The sequence below is a fragment of the Peromyscus leucopus genome, chromosome 12, assembly GCF_004664715.2.
Source record: "Peromyscus leucopus breed LL Stock chromosome 12, UCI_PerLeu_2.1, whole genome shotgun sequence".
In the NCBI taxonomy this organism is placed as follows: Eukaryota; Metazoa; Chordata; class Mammalia; order Rodentia; family Cricetidae; genus Peromyscus; species Peromyscus leucopus.
Genome location: NC_051073.1, coordinates 20523019 through 20545984, shown reverse-complemented (window position 1 = coordinate 20545984; position 22966 = coordinate 20523019).

Here is a 22966-nt window from a genome sequence, read left to right as displayed (position 1 = left end):
TAGAGCATTCAAAACACTAGACAAGGGTATAGTTTAGTCAGCAAGCTAGTCTCTCTAATAATAGTATTACCGGGATGAGGAATAAGCTGAAAGATGTTGCAAGACTAAGAGAACCACCCCCTGATGTATATTATCTAAAGCTAATTATGAATAGAAAGCATATGCTACCTTAGTGGGGAGGACATTCTTGAATATTGTGAGCTATGCAAGTCCACTTTATACTGATAGACAAAACAATGATAAAAAAATGCTTTCTAGAGTAGCTTTGCTTGTCACTTCTCAGTGAGTCAGAGAACAACCTATGGAAATTGGAGACTTCTTTTTTTTTTTTCATAGAGTATCAAAAGCTTTAAGTCTTCTGTTTCTAAATTTCTTTCAAGTATTTCTTTTCTCCTTTCCCTTGAAAACAGATAAGTTCTTGGTCTTTAACAACTAGGCCCGAATATTTATTCATTCAGTCAACAAACACATTAAATATCCTCCATATGGCAAGCAGATTATTTTGTGCTGCCAAATTATTTTCAGCTATAATTTATTTTATTGTATTTGTTTAATGTTAATTGAATGTATCAGGGCCTTTATGTTACAAGAAGCATCTGTCTCACACAATTCTGATTCATGAATTTTAGCATTACATTTTCAACACACACACACACACACACACACACACACACACACACACACACACACCTATACCCACAGATATATAGGAAATACTATGATGCTAAAGAATGCAAGGAAACATTTTAAATAAACTGTGTTATAGAAAGTCAGGGAAAAGCTCTTCAAAACCATTGAATGAGAGTCTTTTGAGAATTCAGTATGATTTCTTTATTGGGGCTTCTAATCTCTTGGTTGGGAATTCAAGTAGAACAGAGAAAACAGTGAAATTTAGTGTATCTTTCCCAAAGCTTGAATCTTTAAGCTAATCATGTGTGGTAAAGCTAAAATCAGAGAGTATTTGCTTCAGTAGCTCTTGCAGATGCTTTTCTGATGAAACTGCTTCATTTCCTATCCTAATTAATTCATATACATGGAAAGATGAAGAGAAAAAAACTTGTATTAGAAGTAGTAAGATCCATGTACTGTTTCTGACTCCATTGCTTTAGCTGGCCTCTTCACCAACCTTTTAACAACTGGATCTCAGAAATATCTGTCTTAGAAAGGGCTATTCTATCTGGCTTCCATTTACTTGAGAAGGACTCAGGTTAAGGTAGGTCATAAGCAAAGTTTGGGTTACTTTTATTCAGAAATTAATCAGAAAATTCATTTTGTGCTGGGATGTGTTTTTCTGTGTCTCTGTCTACTTCCTCACAATACACCTTTTATGGTCCTTCACCTCCTTTAATGAACCAGTAGTTTAAAGGAACTTGAAGTTGTAGGTTTCTATATTTACATAATTAAATACTCAAAATATAATATGAAGGGATAGGTAAATTGTATTTAAAAGATGTGATAGCAAAGAAAATACACGGATATCATAACTGAATCTAATATATTGGAAGTTTCAGGCTACATTCTTAGTCATATCTGTGCTAGAAGAAATCTACTTTCCATTTTCTGTTTCATTTGCATTAACACAAAATTACTCATGAATATGAAAAAGATATTATTCATATCCATACTTCTTCATTTTTTTATTTCAAACCCACTGTGCTTATGAGTTATACATAAACATACTACTATATATGTATATTTATACACAGCTATCTAAGCGATACATTACAACTGGATAGCAAGCTTAAGTGACTATATTTTGTGTCATGTGTGTCTTATTATATCATTAATGACATTACAATTGTCAAATAGGTTAAAAATCCAATAATTATAACTGCCATGTTTTAGCATGGTTTGTCTCATTGAGAATGGTTTTAAAAATAGAAGGATCATATCGGAATCCTTCTAGTACAAATGGCAGGTGCAGTTAATATTTTTACTGAGTTGCTATTTCCATGGTATTTTAGTAAGTGTCTTCTAAAAATCACTATGTTCACAAAGCATTATTAATTCAAGATTTCATAAATCTAATGTCCTTCTCAAAACACCTACAAAGAAGCACCAACAAGAAAAATGACTGACATGTCAGGGCTTACATGCTTGATTCTTCTTAACTCAATATCCCAGAAAATCATTTCTCTTGAAATTGTAGGCAAAGTTTTCAAAGGAAATCGAATCCCCCTCTATTTTCCATTTCAACTTTCACACTTTGGAAAAGCAAATATTATTGCTTCAGTCCCCAAAACTTTTCTCAAAAACATGCCTGCCTCTGGGAAGCAGAAGGATACAGATCAAGCATGAGTATCATCAAGTGGGAACTTTATTTATGACAATGATGCTGGGTCTTATTCCATCTGTGTTTCTGGGTGACATGGGGGAAGGGAAGGTGGAAGCTTGCATTTCCTTCTTTTAAATTAATTCCCCTTAGCTGCTAACAAGCGGATCATTTTAAGCCCACAGGATGTTGTATTTTTCTTTTCAATAATTGCTACAGATATTAGAGTGAAGAGACAATGGTGGGCATGCACAGAATCCACTGATTTCCTAGACAAACTCACTTGTCTGAGATCAAATGGCTACAGCACAGTTAGGGTTACAGTCTCCTTCCCTTCCTCCTTATTCTCAACAGCACTGGAGCTTTTTCCAAAGTTGCCATGGTAACACTCTATCTGGCTGCTGGCTCTGTCGTAAGTTATTGAACTGAGACTGGCTTTTGGTTTAGCAGATAATTAGGTTCTGTCTCACAGGTTCATTTTCCTGTGACTGGAACGTGAATATGACCTACAGCTGGCCTCAATTTCAGTGTCACAGACAAAAGTTTAACCCTTCAGAGCTCCCCTGGCACAGTCCTAAGCCTGTCTTATGAGGTAAAAGGACACACAGTGCCACTCACCCACGCACACCTTGGGGAGATTACCAAGTCCGCATATAAAATTTCTTATTCATTTTAACACTAAGGAGCATATGGTCAGGATCACATTAGGCATTTTCAAAATTTAAAAAAAGGTCAACAATATGATGACTATTTACATATTATGTATATAAAACACAACAATTCCCATAGTCATTTAATTATTCTTATTTCTTGAACAATTTTAAAGTCACGTGAAGGTACCTTCTGTTCGGATTGAGACCCACACCAGTACTAATATTCCAACCTCGGGAATATTAACATGGTACTTTTATTGGCAGCTTTGAGAACGATTTGCTTATCCCGTCTCCTTTAAATGTTACAGATTTTAACTGGTACCAAAAGGCTGCTTTGTCACCAAAGATGGACCCATTTGGCAGGGAATAGTAAAACTACTTCAAGAAAATGCAAAAATGTTCACTCATGCTGGAACCATCTTGTTCTGGAAAACTAGAAAATTTGCAGAGTGTATTTGTCAGATTTCAGTTAACAATTTGCTCTTTGTTTAGAACAAAGAAAGAAGCCCAACATTGAAACGAGATATTAAATTCTCAAAATTAAAGTCATGCTCTGGCAACAAGAGCTGTGGGAATAAGCAGAGCAGGTATGTCTTCACAGGCAGAACAATGGCAAAGGCCTTAAGAGAAACTTAAAGTGTTAGTGTACTCTGGCTGGAATTTTAGCATAAAAAAAGAAAAGAAGGTAATAGGAAGAAGTTGAGTTCACCATAACCAAAATATGAGCTAGTGAACTTCTGTAGCTTAAGTGGCTGGAGGGTCACTCAATTCCCTTAACAGTGAAAAGTTGAAGTCCTGAAAGGGCTTAGATGCTGTGTGTGCATGCTTCATGTAGACCATAGTCTAGTCTAACCAGGGGCGACCTTCCTCACCATCCAGAAGAGAATAAATTCAAAAAGAGCCCCAGCCTCAGTAGTCCTGAGTGAGAAGCCAGGACCCCACACATGTTCCATACACAGAGGTTGTAGAGGATAAGGTTGAGGTTAGGGTAGGTGGAGGTCACATTGATTTAAAAGGGGACCAAAGGGGAGGAACTGTTTTGTCGATCACTTGTTAGTGAACTGAGGTTCTTTTCAGTACAGAGCAGTAGCTATTCTCTTATTGACGACTAATAACAGTTTGTTGAATGAATATATGACTTTTCCACTCTCTATGTAATAAGAAGTAAGCATTTGATTAAAATTACAAGGAGGACTTAGGAAATATGCAGCATTTTCAGTTTAAAGAAACCTTTTCACTGCCTAACCATGATGCCTTGTAACACCTGAGACCTACAAATACAGATTATCTCTTGCTGCGCTGGTGAAATGGCCTGGAATGAGAACTGTTCATGCTGTTGTCCACTCTAGTGTGTCACAAAGTAGATCTTGTGCTATCTAGAAAACAGATTACACTGCATCAGTTTTCTTTTTACAACTTCCTGTTGACTTCAGTGTTATTAGAATAGCATAATAAATACTGTGTTAGGAACTCCTACACAACCTTAGCCTACCCACTTCTCAACAACCCCTCTCTAGCCTGCTACCTCTTTTACTCTCTACCTTCCATTTCCTCTATTAGACGGGTGTGTGCTCAATGGAAGGTCTTTGCTGTTCGCTCTGCAGGAATGCACGCTTCCTCTGCGCTGCATTCTGCTCTCTCTCTTCAAACGCCACATGCTTGCAGTTGCATCTCTGAGCACCTAGAGGCTTGCTCTCTTTACTTCCCACCAACCTTCTTGCTTCAAGGTTTCTTCATAGGACTTACCACTTCTTAATATTGTAGCAGACAAAAAAAACTAACCCAACAAGTACGTGTTTATGTGCTTTTCCACTAAAATATTAGTCCCATGGATTACTCAAAGATATATACCCATCTCCTAGAACCCAGGAGGCCAGTTCCAAGAAAGCCTTCAATAAATACTTGTTGGAGAAAAAAATTAAAGTAAATGAGTAAAGGAGTTCGAGTGGAGTATCTATTTACCACAACCCAGTGAGATAAAGACATAACCACCTTTTTAAACATAATGAGTAAAATCCTCTATAAAATGAAGTTGCATGAAAACAAAAGTATTCAGCATAAGCACCCACATTTCTGCACTTCTAGCCACTACTTTCAAGTAAGACAGTGTCTATTAGCATCCTATCATGAGAAGCACATGAGCACATGTGTGTTCAGATGTGTGCACCCAAATGTACACACAGAGGCCATAGAGGACATTGGATGTCCTGTTCTACTGCTGTCTAATTTACTCCCATGAAACAAGGCCTCTCCCTTGAGGCATCCCAGTGATCTTCCTGTTTCCACCGCACAGTGCTAGGATTGCAGCAAATGAAATAATTCCCTAGGTGCTGAGAATTTAAACTCAGGGCTCATGCCTGCACAGCAGGCACCCTTGCGTGCTAAGCTACCAACACCCCCAGCCCCAAATTCTGTTCTTGCATGAGCTAAACCCCAAACAAAATGACATCCATTAAATAGACACATACACACCACTCTAGTCATTGATGGAAACCTTCCTCTGGAAAGGATCAGATAGTAAATCATTTTGCTTTGCCACCCATACAGTTTGTCTTGCAATTACTCTGCACTTCTGTGCAGGTGTGAAGGCAGATAGACAACACATAAATAAAAGGTCATGGCTGAGTCCCAAAATTATTTATTAAGTCCAGAATGGAGCAGATTTAGCCCATGAGCCACAGTTTGCTGATCCTCATCTTCCCTGGTTATTGGAGAACGCCTTAGGGCCATTACTCTCTTACCTACTCCTTGAAAGCAATGGCACTTTATGGATGGCTAGCTTCAGGACATGTGTGACCTAGGAGGCTGATTTCTTTCCTTTCCCTCTAGGTGCTTAAAGGCAGTGCCTACTTTTTAATTACTCTGTAGTAGCAATAATTGAAGAAGGTCAGAAATTTCCAGTGATAACATTCATTCTTGGAGAATGACTGGTGTGGTACGTGAAAACAGTCAGTTGTTGGTAAATATTCTCTGAAGTGGAGAAAAAGAACTTTTACTTATGCTTGTAGTACAAATTTGCCACTTTAAACTGCCAGTGTTATATCACGTAGCATTGAATTGAGGAGAAAAACCTTGCTTCTTAAATTAGGAGGTGCAAGCTCTGTTTTCTGAATATATATTTAAACTTTCAGTGACTCCTCACAGCCAATGCAGAGTCTGCAAGAAAGAGTGGTTAGCTTGATGGAAGCAACTGTCCAGATAATCATTTGTAGTACCAATAAGTTCAGAGAAAAAAAGTATATGTGTAATGCTTTATATAGCACCCCAAGCCTAGTGTTTGGTTAAAATACATACTCAATAAATGGAAGCTATTACCTTCTTATTTTAAGTTACTATAAACGTTAAAATTAAATGTTTAGCTACAAACCCAATCCAATTTTAGTGCCTCTGTGTTAATAAGGCCTCTTAACATTGAAGCAGCAAGGCAAGAGGAATTTTTATGTACTATTCACAATTGTACCCAGCTCAAGGTCAAGATAGCAACAAAATACTCCAAGCTGAATGAAAAAGTCTCCACTTGACTGCAGCTCTTCTTAACACTCCACAAGGGTCAAGCTGTGTTATTTTCTCGCAATGTTAAATAGAATGCATCTTAGGAGCACAGTTCACTTATTGATTGGAGTGGGTTCAGACTGGCTATAATTCAAACAAAGACACTTCAGTGAGTTCAGGACCCAGGATGAGCCACCAAGGGGCAAAGGTTTCACTCGAATCTCAAGGCAAGCACTCAGTGTGAATTAGTAGCATGAATGTCTTAACATTATGTGGTTGTGTACATTTCCAGACCAGTTTTCCAACCCCAGTGAAATAACAGGTAAAATACTGGTAATAAGATGTATGCTTGAAATTCTAGTACTCTAGAAGTTTAGGCAGGAGGATTACCTTGAGTTCAAGGCCAGTCTTAGCTATAAAGTGAGTACAAGGTCAGCTAGAACTATATACCAAGACTTTTAAACATACACATGGAGACACACACACACACACACACACACACACAGAGAGAGAGAGAGAGAGAGAGAGAGAGAGAGAGAGAGAGAGAGAGAGAGAGAGATTGACCTTTTTAGAGATCAATATATACTGTACTTTTTGTCTCTAAAGAATGTAAGTATTTTTCTGGGAATGCACAAGAAGTACACAGTTATTTATAGAAGTGAAATATATGGTTTGCCAACCCTATGGACCTCATTTTTAATACTTTTATGAACAAAAACTGGAGAAGCTAGTGACGTCTAATTTAGAACCTGCTAGCATGTTGTAACAGAATTGTAATCTCATATTCCACTTGTCACATATGAATAGAATATATTTTCACGATGTATTTATTGGGGCTAATTAAATTATCATTAGTCTTCCATTTATGTGGATGCCTTTTTTGTTCAGCACTGTTGTGTTATATATAAATACTACACTTATTCAATAATGCATGGCTAAAATTAGACCTCTATTCTATTTTGAATTTGTTGGTGAAGTGTCTTGCCTTGCCTCTGAAAGCTGTATTATAGGTTAATGAGTTCTTTTCCAGTTTGAGGTTTCTCAAATCTATTTTAATTCCATGTCAGAAATTGGAAAGGTTTTTCCAGGAAGAGTTACATAAACCCACAAAATAACATGTGGGAGTCTCTGACCTACTTCTTCGACTTCCATTTTGCTACTGCTTTCATCCCCAAATAAGAATACCGATGCATTATTTGTTTCAACATATTGGCTTTCTTTTGCAATGTATTGCTGCGACCATTCATGTGTGTGTGTGTGTGTGTGTGTGTGTGTGTGTGTGTGTGTGTGTAATGTATGCCCATGTGTGCTGTGTGCAGTTTAAAAAGGAGGCCAGAATGCAGTCGCCCTGAACTGTTTCTGTGCCTAGTTCTTTTGGTATGAATCTCTCACTGAATCTGGAACTCACCATATTCTGGCTAGCTGACTGGCCAGCCAGTGCTAGCAATCTTTCCATGTACATCCCTATAGTGCTTGGTTACAGGCCCATGGGGCAACACCTTGCTTTTCAAGTGGCAGGTGGGTGGGAATAAGAATTCAGGTCCTCATGCTAGAAAGCACTCTTACCCACCAAGTCATCTATCCTCCCAACCCCTACGGGCATTTTAAAGCAGAATTTTTCTAGGAGTTAATTAGGCTCGTTTGTCTAAATTATTCTTTCCAGTAATGTCTAACTTGCCGCTGTTGGAGACCTGAGACAGTATAAGATTTGAGATGAGGTTACTATGAACATTCACAAAGATAGCCACGGGCAACTCTAATTTCTACAAAATGGTAATAAGATATTCTGGTCATAGTTCGATCAAGGAATATTGTATATATCTCAACTGGTAGAATCTTTTACTTAAAGGCTATTTTGTCTTGGCCAAACAGGAGGACTCCATTTTAGATATTTCAGGTGTACAATATACTTCGTTGACTATAAGCACAGCATGATAGGACACAGGCCAAGATATTATTCTTGCTTAGCAGAAACTTTATGCCTGTTGAATAGTTTCCTCATGTGCCCCTCCCGATGGTCTCTCAACTCTTTTTGCACAAATTTGACTATATTAGATACTAATATATCAGAAAATGAACCAGGTGGCATCTGCTCTTCTGTAACTAGTTTGTTTCACTCAGCATGATGTCTTCAAGGTCATTAACATTGTTACTATTGTTTATTCCCATTTCTTTTTAAGGTAGAATAGAATTTCACACATATTTCACTACCCATTTATCTATTATCAGACATTAATTCATTTTACACATTTTCTTACTTTTATTTATTTAATTACATGCTTACAGAGATTAGAGGAGACAACTTAGAAGAGTTGGTTCTCTATATTCACCATGTGGGACCTGCTATAGAATCCAGGTCTTTGGGCTTGTCAACAAGCACTTTTACCCCTGATTCTTCTTATTTTATGAATACTATAAGTAAGTTATGTAGCTATAAGTAAAGTTATGTAGCTAATCGCCATTTGAAGTCCTGATTCTGATTATTTTGGATCAATGCCATATAAATGGGATGGCAAAACCAGAGTTGCTGTATTTATAACTCTGCATGGGACCTCTGCTCTATTGTCTTAGCACTGGCCGTGTTCTTAATCCCACAGACAATATACAGGTGTTGTACTGCCCACACCCTCCCTAACACATTGTCTTTGACTTTTGATACTAGCCATCCTGACTAGATGGGGTGTTACTTCATTTTAGCTCTGACTTTTGTTTCCCTAATGACTAGTGCCACTGAACATTTTCCAAACACCTCTTGACTGTGTGTCCTCCTTAGAAAAATGTCTATTCAAGTCCTTAGTTTCTCTTTTTGTCAGATTTTTTCTACTGAGCTGAGATATTTGGGTATTTTTTATTTTACATTTCATAATATAGCAGACCTATGGAATTAATTATCCTAGGATGTTTTTGTGTTGCTTACTCTTGGAATGCTGATTAGAATATTAAAAAGATGTGTGAAGGGAACACATTAGGGTTTAGAGTGGGCAGGGAGACTTGTCATATAGCTTAGTAGGCCTTCCACTCGCCAAGTCCCCAAGGATGACACCGAACTCTTGATTCTCTAGCATTGACCTCCTGCTTCTGATAACACTGTCCATCACCATGACCAGAATCACAATGTCCAGCCCTTGCTAGTGTTTCTTTGATTAATAAAACACAGATTCTCAGAGTTTTACTCAAGAGCCTAGAGTACAGTGATGTGTTGAAATAACAATTACTCAGGAATTCTCAGAAGGTGTGTTTCAGCTTTTATTGATGTGATGGCATTTGCTGGCAATTATGGTATTAAAAAAAGTTCCATGAAACAAATTTCCTCTCTGAATATGTGAGTATATTTTGTCTTAAACTCAATTGTCCTCAAGTGTACAGTTAGGCTTTATGTAGCAATTTTAGATATCTTATGCCCATTTATAAGTCAATTGACAAAGTTTTTCTCTAATTTGATTGATGTATAACAAAAACCAATTATCATGTTCCATTAATTTTGTACTGATGATAGAGTAGTTTTTCAGAAAAAGTTTACTTCCATTAACACTTTTGAGCGGGATTTCTCTGTGTAACAGCCCTCACTGTTCTGCTGTCCTGGAACTCATTTTGTAGACCAGGCTGCCCTTGAACTCACAGAGATCCACCTGTTTTTGTCTCCGGAGTGCTAGGATTAAAGGCATGTGCCACCAAACCAGGCTCATATTTCTTCCTTTGGACCACTGTGTAGTCAGGCTGAAATCAAACTCAAGAACTTTGTGCCTATCATTCCCAAAGTCTAGGATGGCAGGCAGAAGCCTGGTTCCCTTCAATTATTATTTTAAAATAAGCATTCCTTAGTTTACCCTGATAATTGCAAAATTGTACATATAAGCTCATGAGCTGTCAAATGCTTTTTCCTAGGGCACCTCTCTTTTCCCCCTCTATTTTTAAAATTTATATTTGGACAACTATTTGAACTTTTTAGTGATCTGGTATTCTGTAACAAAACAAAATGAAGACACTCTCTTCTCTGAGCCTGAAATCACTTAACAACGACAATTCGTAACACCTGCTCTAGGAATGAATGTTTTATAAGGCAGAAAACTGGCCACCCTGATGATGACTTCTTATGGTAACTTTAACTTTTTAGAAAGCCCTTTCTCATACAGAGTAACATTTCTTCAGTGAAGCAGTTTTACTTTGGTGATCAGAGGGCATTGTTCCTGCTTTCCTCACAGCGATAAAATTTCAAGAACATCTAAAACCATGCTTTTATTAGTTTGCATCTACATCAAGTTACAATATAGTCTTTCAAACTAAGAATCTGCCTATGACTTACTAAGGTCTACCATGAATAACAGACACCATTATCACTTAGTTTCCGCAAAGAAATTGTTAAAAAAAAGACACGTTTACTTTGGTGCAGACATGGTATTTTCTTGGCTAAAACACTTTACTACTTTAATATCAGATGAAATATAATTTTAGAAGCTAAACATATATTTGCTGTGTTTCTATAGATAATCCATGTTGTAAGTCCAGAGTACAAGGCAAATTTTAGTGGCATAATTGGGAATAATGGGCATGTAGTCTAAATTCTGAATGAACTGGCTTAACAAAAATGTGCAATAAGTAAAGACGTATTAATTCTCAATGAAATAGGATAACTGTATCGGAAAGACAGGGCAGAGAGAATTCATGCACAGCAATAAAATTAAAGAAAAAATTTAACCAAAAGCTTATGTTTTGTATCAAAAATGTCTTTTTATCATATTAGCTTGTGGAGACATTATGTCAATTCTGCATCTTTACAAACACAAGAAACTGGGTCCAGTTTCTAGAATGCATTGTGTCACCTTTTGTGTTCAATAGGAAAACATATAGAGTTGATTGGAAACAGTCTAAGAACTGTTGAAAACTGCAAACACAACTCCTTAACAGTCCCATCATCTGAAGATGGACCTTACATAGTCTTTGCAGCACCATTTCCACCCCATCCTATGCTGTCTCCTCAGAAGCCCCAACACCTAATAACTATTACACTGAACTTTTGTCCTAGAATTTTCTCATTTTGAGAATTGTATAGTCTTGAGAATGGCCTCCCCCGCCCCCCCTTAGAATAATTATCTGAAGATTAACCTAAGTAATTATAAATGTATATACAGGCTGGATATACCACCATTTTTAAAATTATCCATTTGTTGAAAAACACCTGGGTTAGTTCCCGATATTGCTGTTATGAGTAGAGCATAGTTATAATAAACATCACTGCACAGGTTTTGTTGTAAAACATGTTCTCGTGGATCCAGAGTGAATTAGGAAGAGTCTAATTTCTGGTTTGCAGCATCACTGCACAATTAGATCAACAAGACACTGAAATTCTGTTCTAGAGTGGCTGTACATTTCTGATCTTTTATTGTTATATTGAATGTGTCAAAACTGCCATATGTGATTCTCCACACTTCAATTTGGGCAACGATGTTGTTGGCCTGAGTACCTAGATGTTGTCTAACTTCAGTTCCTCCCATGCACCCTCCTTTCTGTCTGTGTACTCTCGACATCCCCTCACAAAGGCAAATGGACTTCAGGAGCATGGTGATTAGGTTTAGAATTCAAGCCCAGAAGATCTAAGGTTAGGTCCTAGATGTGTGTCCTACCAGCTGTAGGATTTGTTATTTAATGAGTGACTTCTCACTTTTCTTGTTTGTGAGTGGGTAACTCTAGGCTGCTGAAGACTCAGCATTTGTTAAGTCTTTCCTGTGGAGACATTTCTTGCCTTCTTCTAACACAAATCTTAAATTCTCACACAGGTACTCACAACCCAGAAGAAAAATTTAGTTATGTGAGTATGTGATGCTGCTAAAATGTAAGCGCCAATGAGGAAAGTGATAGCATCAATCTTACTCATCACAGCATCCTCAGAGATAACACAGACTTGGCCAGAATGAAGCTCTCAACACAATATAGTAGAATGAAGGAGAGAAAGAGCAAAAAGAAAAAAAAATGAATGGATCAGTCATGAATTTTGCCTCCAACGTTAGCATTTGCTTATGACTTAAAGCATTCTAATTTTTAAAAATCTATTATGCGTTAATCATGCTTCTTTAATTCTGAAGAGAAGGCCTCTGTATATAGGCTGTGTAAATACATTTACAAGATGCCTTGTGAATAAGCTATAAGGTAAAGATCACACAACCTTATGGAAAGTACATGTTTTTTGTTTGTTTGTTTGTTTGTTTGTTTGTTTGTTTGGTTGGTTGGTTGGTTGGTTTTTTGTTTCATTTTGTTTTTTTCGAGACAGGGTTTCTCTGTATAGTTTTGGTGCCTGTCCTGGATCTCACTCTGTAGATCAGGCTGGCCTCAAACTCACAGAGATCTGCCTGGCTCTGCCTCCCAAGTGTTTGGACACTTGCTCTACTCTAGTGGTATTCTTTTAAGAAGGAGTGAATTGCTGAGGAGACAGAGACTGAGGGTTAGAGTCTTCTCTGTTTCTGACCTAGCTCTCTGTTTCCTGATGTAGACACAGAGCTATAACCACAAGTTCCTGGTGTTGTGGATCCATCCACTTCAACCACACAAGATCTATGACATTTAGGATTGAGCCCCTTTAAACATCTTCTTCTCTCAAATATTCTATCCTTGCAATGAGAAACCTAACTAACACAGTAGGATAATATTTGATTGATAGTTTGGGGTTACATTATCATGTTAATTAATCCATTGGTATGCCGGGACTCCAAAAAGTTGATAGAAGTCATGTTATTTAGGAGTTTTCTTTGGCTTTATCAGTCTTGAGAGTCCTCAAAGTATCAGCTGGAAATACTTCTTTATGCCTCTGTTCCTAAATTGAACTCAGCATTCTAGTGGTTTAATGCATTAAGTAAGTTTCACAAGACTTTCAAGGGAAGCAGATAACTCTGTGACATCACAAAGATGATTTTTCACATACACACTGTGTAATACCCAAATTGTAAATCAGCCACCATTGTAAACAGCACAAGCCTTTAATCTCATGATTTCTCTCCTTTCTGGATATTTTGTTATCTGCCGTTCCCATTTTACTTCTGAAAACCAGTTGCTACATGGTCTTCAAAGAAACAGTTATCATTTTTCAGTACTCACTTGCTGTATCTATAGACTCCTAATAAACAAATATCTCCATATTTGGGTGTATGAGACCATGTGCTAAGTTTTAAAGACATACATAAGCATATTTATTTTCTTCATTTTCCCCAAATCTCCTCAAATACAGGTATCATTAGACTGGTGCAGTATATTATATATGTTAAGAATTGTAATTTAATACCACAGAACTATGTAGCAAAGCTATGCTGTGAAACTCTCAACTTCAAACTAATTCAAGTGCCCATTTTGTGGGGTGAAAGGTTTGAACTCAAATTTTTACCAAATCGTATCAACCTGTAAAAGGAAGATTACATTTGCCTTTATGAGTTTTAATACTTAGAAGGTTAAAATAATGCAAACAGACATAAAATTTTTGATATTTATTAAGTATTTACTGTGTCCATCATTGTCTTAAATAAATCCCCAGGTTTAATTTATGCTAGTATAGACACTTACGCAGCTACATTCAATGTGTATACGTAACTGTGGAAGAAATCAGCTAAGAGAGATTAGACAAGGGTCTCAAGGTCACAGTGAATGATTCTTAAGCCCAGAATATGATTGTGTGTTGTGTATGGGGTCCACCTTTTACCAATAGTTCATGCTTTTCTTACTGCCATAATTCAACTGGGTCATTTTAGCTAATGGTGTAAGAAGTTACTGTTCCTTCCATTTTCCTATTCCATACATTAGGCAACATTTTTCATTCACATACAGTGTGATAAAATAAAACCCTATCATCCCCCTATTATGCCTTTGTATCTATTGGGCACCAATGGCCTTTATAAATAAATCAAGTCATAACAACAATCCTTTGCCTGAAGTGACTTTATTATTCCGCCTCCTTTCATTGTCCTATTGCAACTCAAATACTTTAAGGTCCATCATAAATATCTATATGCCAACAATATTTAGTCAGCTACCTCCAGAATTACACATATGAAACCATAAAAGCAACATTTTAGAAAAAAAATCATCCTATTGTGTATTACTAGACCTATATCTGTACTTAACTTCTGGAATAGTGATAGCATATGGATTAGATTTTTCCAGTTGAGAACATTGAATCTATTTTAAAGAGTCCTGTTTGTGCCCATGCATGTACATATTACATACAACTTAATGTCTGGAATTTGTTACCCCCTCTCTACTGTACATCTGCTCTCTGCAAGGGTTTGTATTCAAAGAGTGCTACTTTATAAGAAAAGCTCTTTGAATTTATGTGTTGCTATTTTATTATTGTTACACTTACTTGAAATGCTTCTATTATCTAACCAGGGAGATTTTTTCTAAATCGACAAATGAATGTTTTCTACAAATAGTACTGAGATTTTTATATTTATTTATTTTCACTATGCTAAAATATCAACTTCAGTTCATAATTATAGAAAGGCTTTGTTCTTCTTATCTGGGTGTCAACAGTAATTGGAATCCATATCCATATCCCACCTTGCAATCATGCTGCAAAAGGGCAATAAATTCCCGCTGAGTGTGTTACTTGTTAAATTTAGTGCATTACATTCAAAGTAATGAATAAAAGCAGTGGGCCGTTACCGTCTGGCTGGCTGAGGGAGGCCAGAACAGTCAGACTCCCCTGGGGCCATGTGCTAGTTTAAAAAAAAAAACAGTGACAGGCAGAATTAAGGGAGTCCCTAAGCATCACAGTTTGGTTTGTCTCCCCTAATTTCCTCTTCTGTTAGAGACTCAGGCTGCAGGGAGAAGAGGTAATCTTATCCATTAATTCACCACACTTTATAAAATACTGAATACTGTGGTTCCATTACCAACAAATGCAGTTTAGATAGGTAGATATGTATTTACATTGAACAGGGAGATGAAAATTCCAATGAATGGGAACCAACAGCTATGCCTCTGAGCAGTTTGTAGTGAACCCTACATGTATTGTATATTTATCTAGGTAGAAAATGCACATAGATATTATTACATGAGTGAATAAACCAGAAAAATAAGCCTGTGCATAACTATCTACTTCCATATCATATTTATTGAATGTACATAAGCAGTTACTGAACATGATGCCAAATTGTTAATCACTTTTTCTTAAAAATAAACTATCTTAAAAAGTAAATATTTCCATATAAAATACTCTCCCTTATATATAACATACCTTTTTTTTACCTACAATATAAATAATCAATGATGTTGAATGAACCTGTTCTACATTCTTGGTTTACAGATTTCTTATTCTTGAATATAATTAAGTTAGACATGCCATGTCCTGCTAAAGCCAGTTGATATGCCTAGTCTTTTGTATTATTGTAAATAGTAATACCAATCCAAAAGACAAGTAAATTCTTAAGAAAAAATACAAGTAATTTCTGTAAAAGATCCACTTTTACTTTCGTTGAGTGCCTTGGAAATTTTATCATAGAGTGCCCTTTGCTATCCATGATAAAAACAGCTGCTTCCAAATAGCCTGGTGTATCTCATTAGAGAGATATTAGGCTAATTATGCAACATATGAGTGAGATCATTATAGCGACATTATCTCAATGAGGTAAGTAAGGCACACGTGAAATCCAATACTCAGTTACTTGAAAGAATATCGGAAAGCAAATGTATGAAAGTGAAGATCATTTCAGTGTGTGTGGAAAGATGATTCAAGACTGTCATGAACTTCTTGTGAACATATTTTCTTTTACTACAACCCAGTTGTTTTCCGTACACAGTGAGTCAAGTGAGCCTACCAAATCAGAGCATCGTAACTATCGTGTCACCAAACCACAGCCAGGACTTGTGAAAGGAAAGATGTCTGGATCCCAACCTGAGAATTTCTCATTCAGTAGGGTGAGGAGAGCTCAGAACTCTGCATTTCAAGTTCCTGATTGACAGTGGGCTCTTTGAGAATCAGGGGAAGATCCCACTGTGCTTTGAACGTTTAAATCAAATGATACTTTCACATTACAGTTGTTTTATGAAGAAATGTATCTTGAAATTATAACTAAGGCTATCTATCAAGCACAGTAGGCATATTTACAACATGCATTTGTAAACAGTAGCCTAAACGCTAAGCCAATCAGCTGTTACATTTTCAATTTATTTGCAAAGAAAAATGTCAAAAAAAAAAAAAAAAAAACACCTGCTTACTGTAATTGGTGGGGTTTATCTCTTTTATAGAATGTTTCAATGTGTTTACTGAATTGATTAATTCTGTGCCACAAACTGAGTATCACAAAACCTCAATGGATTCATGATTATTATCATATGTAAGCAATTATCTGGCTCCCTTTGTTGAAAAATAAGTGCTAGCCCTAGCTTGGATAGATTAGTGACTTTATCTCCTCATAGTGTGTTGAGGGAAAAACAGGCAATCAAAACACTATTAAAAGTTCACATACAGGTTTTTTTTTTAATTAATCTTTTGTTTTTTAACTTTCTTTTTAAAATTTCGTTTATTTATTGTGTTTGTGCTTAGTGTGTATGTGATAATCCGCATGCCCTGGTACAGCACAGTGGCAAGAGGGCAATGGGAAGAAGGAGGTTTGCTCCCCCTACTGTGTGGCTTCCAACTGACTCCAGTTGTCAGGCTTGCTTGGAATAGCTCTTAGCTGCCAGTCCTCATAGTTTTCTTATCTCAAATCAAGCATTTTAATTGTTAGAGTAGGGTTCTAGAGAGGTAGCTCAAATGGTACATAGCTTGCCAGGCAACCATGAGGACTGGTGTTTGATCCACAGAATCCACATAAAAAAATAAATAAATAAAACCTGGCCTTAAGTGTGGTTAAGGGCAGGCCACATGCCCAGCAGTAGGTGGCCAACACAAAGAGAACTCAATGGTATATTTGCAGGTTTTTTGTTCATAATACTTTATCTGGGGATTTTTTTAACCTTACAGATATTCTGTTTCTGATTTTGTGTTTATATCTGTGTCTATGTATGTTTCTTGTGCTTTTTATTTGACTTTTTTTGTTTACTTTTGTTCTATTCTGGGTTCATTTGTTTATTTATTTAATTTCTTTTTAGAAGCCTATTTGTTTACTAGTGAGAGAGAGAAAGGAAGGACGTGGATTTGAATGAGGAAGTGGAGAGTGTGGTGATATTGTGTTCCCCAAAATATCGTGTACTTAATAAACTTATCTGGTCAAAGAACAGAAAACACTATTAGCATTATACACACACTTTAAACTAGATTCCAGAGATAAAATTCTGATCTCTTGATTCAAGCACATAAAAAGCCAACATGCTTAATCAGAAAGCCACCTTTAATAGAATGTGCAGAAAGCAAAAATATAAAGTAAAAAACTAAAGCATTTGGATAAGATGTAGTAAGTTCAGCTTCCAGAGCAGTTCATCTGAGAGCATTGATGAGACTCAGAGGCTCTAGTCTGAGAGACAAGACAGCTGAGGATCTGGCGAGAGATACTGTGTTTTCTGTCTCTGACCTTCCAGTATTACCCAATAACTGCTGGTTGATTTAATAAGAACTTTTAAGATTCCTGCTACAGGAGAGGATCTGGGAGAAACTGGGAAAAGAGAAATCATAGTCAGAATATATTGAATAAAATACAATCTATTGTCAGGAAAAATTTTGTAGAATGTCAAATAACACCCCACCTCCCAGGTAATCTGGGCACAGTTATACATACTTGAAATCCCAGTATTGGGAAGTCAAAGACACCCCCAGATTCCAGGGGTTCGTGTAGCCAACCTACCTCACTTACCTAGGGGGCTTCTGACCAATATGAGACACCACTTTAAAAATCAAGGTTGACAGTGCCTGAGGAATGAAGTTGAGAATGTTGTTCTTGGCCTCCACATACATGTGCATGCAGGAGCATATGTATCCATGCACATGTATCTGTACACACATAGAGAAATATTCACAAACACAAATATTTATAGTAATACTTGCTATTAGAAGGCCATTTTAAATGATAATAAACGTCTGGCTCATATAGGTAACAAAAAAAATTAAAAATCTGACTGATATTCTGAGCTCCCATATAAGGTCAGGAAACATTTCTCTGTGGTAATCTTCTCTAAAATAAAAATAATATTGTAAGACTTCAAAATTAAATGTAAGAGTGCAAACAAAATTTGTTAAATAACCTGCATTCTTAATTTTCAAATATTGGAATCTCACTTATGTTTCCAAGTTGTTTTCAATTGAAAGCTCTGACAAATTCTCGTCTGCACCCACCTCAAAGCAAAATTAGACACTCTAGTCCCTGTCTGCTGCTTGCAAATCTTGAAAACATTATTGCTACCCTCTAAGTGCTTTTGGATCATTCTGATGTGGTCCCCCTAGTACCAAAGAAAGCTTTTTCCCAGGCCACTATTTATGTAGCCAGAAAATGTCTTTCTTGTATTGAATTGCTAAGGCCCATGGCCACCGCCTAACAAAACTGAGGCTTTGGCCTCCCCTAACTTTCTTGTGCTTTTATTCTTGGCTCCAGTCTGTAGTCACATGAGGTTCTTTAGAAAATAAATCCTGAGTCTGAACCAGAGAAATCTGGGTCTAATTGGTCTGGTGAATAGCCAGGCCATTAGGATCTTTTTAAGATGTCACCTTATGATCATACTATGTGGCCAAGTTTGAGACTAATGTTAACAGTCTTCCCAGGTGAATCCACTAAAATGTTGACGGCAATAATATAATGATAGTAACCATGAAGTGAATGTATGTGTCTCATTCCCTAGGAGTGTTAACACATGGTAAGAAGTTGTTTGCCCCTCCGTTAACATACATTGCAACGGCCTATGTGAAGATTAGAAGATGATGGTGAAGTCATTCTATGCCTTTGTCATAATTTTAGTGGTAAGAATTACGTACAAAGCAATGTTCATTATGGTAGCCAACGTTTCAACTGGTTCAGACCCTTAATCTCTTTCTCATATTTTACGCTCTGGTTTCCTAACCAGAATCCCCAAGAGAGGCTCCGAGCCCTGGCTAAGGGACAGGAACACAGTGGGTGCTAAAGAGAAGACAACCTTGCGCAATCATTGGCAATATATTTATAAAATGAGTGCAGACATGAGCATTGCTGAAAAAAATGTAACTGTTTCAAAGTTTTACAAAGACATTTGATATTACTATATAAGTTATATTGATGAAAATTGGAACAGTCCTGTAGATATGGAGAAAAGGAAGAGGAAAACAAAATGAAAGGTCCAGCAACACTTCTGTTTTAAGTGGGTGGGCTGGGTGGGCCACTCATCCCTTAGAAAGTTATACAAATACAAATAATTTATTTAGATATCTTTATCAGAAATACAAATGGGAATAAAACATAAAATAAGTATGAAATACTACAAAATGAATAGCTACCAAATCATGGACAGATCAGATAGTTTTAAGCAGAAAAAAACTGTTGAGAAGTGGTTGTAAGATTTATACCTTATAAATAGAACTATATTTTTTGAGCATGTATTGTTCACTCTCAAAATATGCCAAAATAAAACTAAACCCAGAAATCGCAGAAGCAGCATGTGGTCATAATTTGACATTACAGAAGTATTTTTTTTTGTATGTGTGTGAAAAGGCCTCCTCCAAAATATTTAAAAGAAACAATAAAACAAAAGCACATTAAATAGAAAAACCATTTGCCTTAATAATTATTGGAGCTTGTGGGAAACTAAAACCATAGTTGTAAGCAAATTAGAAATATCACATTACATGTAGTACCACATCTCAACAGCGGCATATGGCCAATATTTTCAGAGACAAATATTATTTGTCTCTGCACTATTTATTATATTTACTATATAATAAATATAGGGCACTAGTATTTATTATATTTAAATTTAGTCTTAATCAAGAATTTAAATTTTATAAAACTAGGAGAAAATGTCAGATGAATATAAACTTAATGTTGGAGATTTTAAAATCATCAAATGAGCTACATAAATAAATCTTGTAAGAAAATGTTTAATGGTAAGTGAGAACACAAAGCAAAATATTATTAATTATTAGAAGAAGGCAACGTGAATACAAGGAGAATTTTAAAAAACACAATATGATGGTAATCTTATTTAAGAAGATAATTGTAAAATTCTAGAAAAATACTAATGAATATACTTTACACAGGGTGTTAAAAAAAACAACTTCTGGCCAGGCCAGACAATGGTGATGTCTTTAAGCCCAGCACTAGGGGAAATAGAGATAGGCAGATGGCTGTGAGTTCAAGGACAGCCTGGTCTATAGAGTGAGTTCCAGGACAGCCAGCATGGTTACACAGAGAAACCATGTCTCAAATAAACAAACAAAACCCCTAAAATATCAATACCCTAGCTTACCTATGAAATATGTAGATGATTTTAACAACCCATACAATGTTATGAAGGAAACTATGTAGTAACTACAGGAATTCATGGAAAGTTAAATCCTTGACCATAGTCTCCCCAGATATTCACATTTTTAAAAATAATGTCCTAAGTATTTCTACACAGTTCTTAAATTTATAGTTTTCAGGAAGTTTGAATCAGATTGTTTTCCATTACAATTTTTAAAATCTGAATCAGGAAACTCACAAAATTCCACTCACCCTAACACTTGTCCATAGATTGGGAAGAAAGTAACTGTAATGTGGGCTATTTCTGAATTCTACACACAAAATTTGACAGAATCTGTGCAAAGTCCGGTGGATCTACCCTGATTGACTCTATAAGAGAATATCCAGTCTCTCTGTCTTACATGTTTGCCCTTTCCTGTAACATCCTCCTAAAGCTTGCAATCCACCACAGAACTCACCCTGTCTCTTAGAAGCATCTAAACTACAATTTTGGCTCAAATTAGGAAAGGTTTTTTTTTTAAAATGTTATTGTTATTTTAATCAACATTCAGCTTTCAATTGCACAAATTTGAAGTGCCTCATTTGTTTTAGTTTTGTTTTATAAATTATCTATTAGTTTCTCACTTTAGGACATGCTTCTTTCCTATGAACTTGTGTTTATTGTGATCATTACTCTGGAATTTACCATGACGGGTCTTGGAAAAGAAGCATCATTTTTTTTTTTTTTCACTAGATATTCCTCAACTCCTCCCCACTCACCTTCCCAATTGTGGCTCAGTCAGCTGATTAACATGTGAAGAGAAGAGATGACTGCCAGATCTGGAGAGAGACACTAGGATTCAGGCCCACATCATGGGGTAGAAAGAAATTATTCCATGCCTTAGTCCCAAAGTTTACCCAATCCATGCTACTCTCCAGATGTTATATTCGTGGATATAAATTTTGATAGGGTACAGTAAGGAAGTCCAAATATGCTTAATTTAAAAAGTTTTGAAAATATTCTGAAATAAACCAGTATGTAGGATATGCCACAGACAGCAAGAACAACAGATTTGAACAGCCAGTTGAAAAACAAATTCACAATTGTGCTCAGAGCTAAAGATTAGAATGCCTTAGTTAAGAACAAACTCAATATGAATTATGATGCATAAGAACTTTACAGTTTGCTATTTTCAATATTCCATCAGGTAGCTTCTCCTATCCCTGCACACCTTTCCTTTATTTATTGTTCATCATTTCTTTGAATAGAGAAGCTACAATGGGAAAATATCAAGAATTCAACTCTCCATGGAACAGGCAAATGACTCAAACAGCAGTTTCCCCCCTTGATGTTTAGTATCAAGCATATTGTTATGCTGTTTTGTTGAGTTATTTTTTTTTTTATGCTGACGGATATCATACTTACTAATTGAACACACTGAAACCCAACATGTAGCAATTTTGTGAAGTCAAAATTTGCAGACAGGACCCTGAATGTCTTTAAAGAAACCAAAACCAGCAGTACAAATGGGCCACAGGATGGTGGGAAACCAGTTAATAAGACTGGTCCAGTTTATTTTCCATCTCTGCATCTACCATACTCCCTACTCATCACTGAGCCTCGCTGGTTATGGCACTCCAGTTCATGAGATGGAGAGGCTGGTTACTGTGAGCTGTATTCACCTCAGTTCTAGTACCTAAAACCCCAAAGAACTTTACTCACACATAACAGGTTATAGATTTAAATCAAAGGCATTGACTGGGTATAAGTCATTGCCAATTCTCTAGCAGTGATGAATTCATTCCCTTACATTAAGGATATCTTGAGAATGCTCTCTGCATCCTGGACCTGTCTTAGGTACTAGGGATATGGCAACAAGAGAGAGAGACAGGATCTTCCATTCTCTTGAGCTGGGAGAGGCACACAATACATAAGGTAAAATTTATGATAAATATCTTACATGCAAGTACACATAGAAGTTAAATATAGTACACAGTCATACATTTAATACTACCAAGTTAACACAGAATAAGTGATGGGGTAGCAGAGTACAGGGCAACATTAGATAGAGATTTAGGAGAGGATGTCCGTTAAATGAAATGTGGCTATAGACCCAGATGACAAGAATAAACCAGCTATCAAAAATCACAGAAAACACTAGGACATGGTTGTGTTAGAGCACATGTCTAGCATGTGTGGGTTGTGAATTCAGTCTCCAGCACTATCA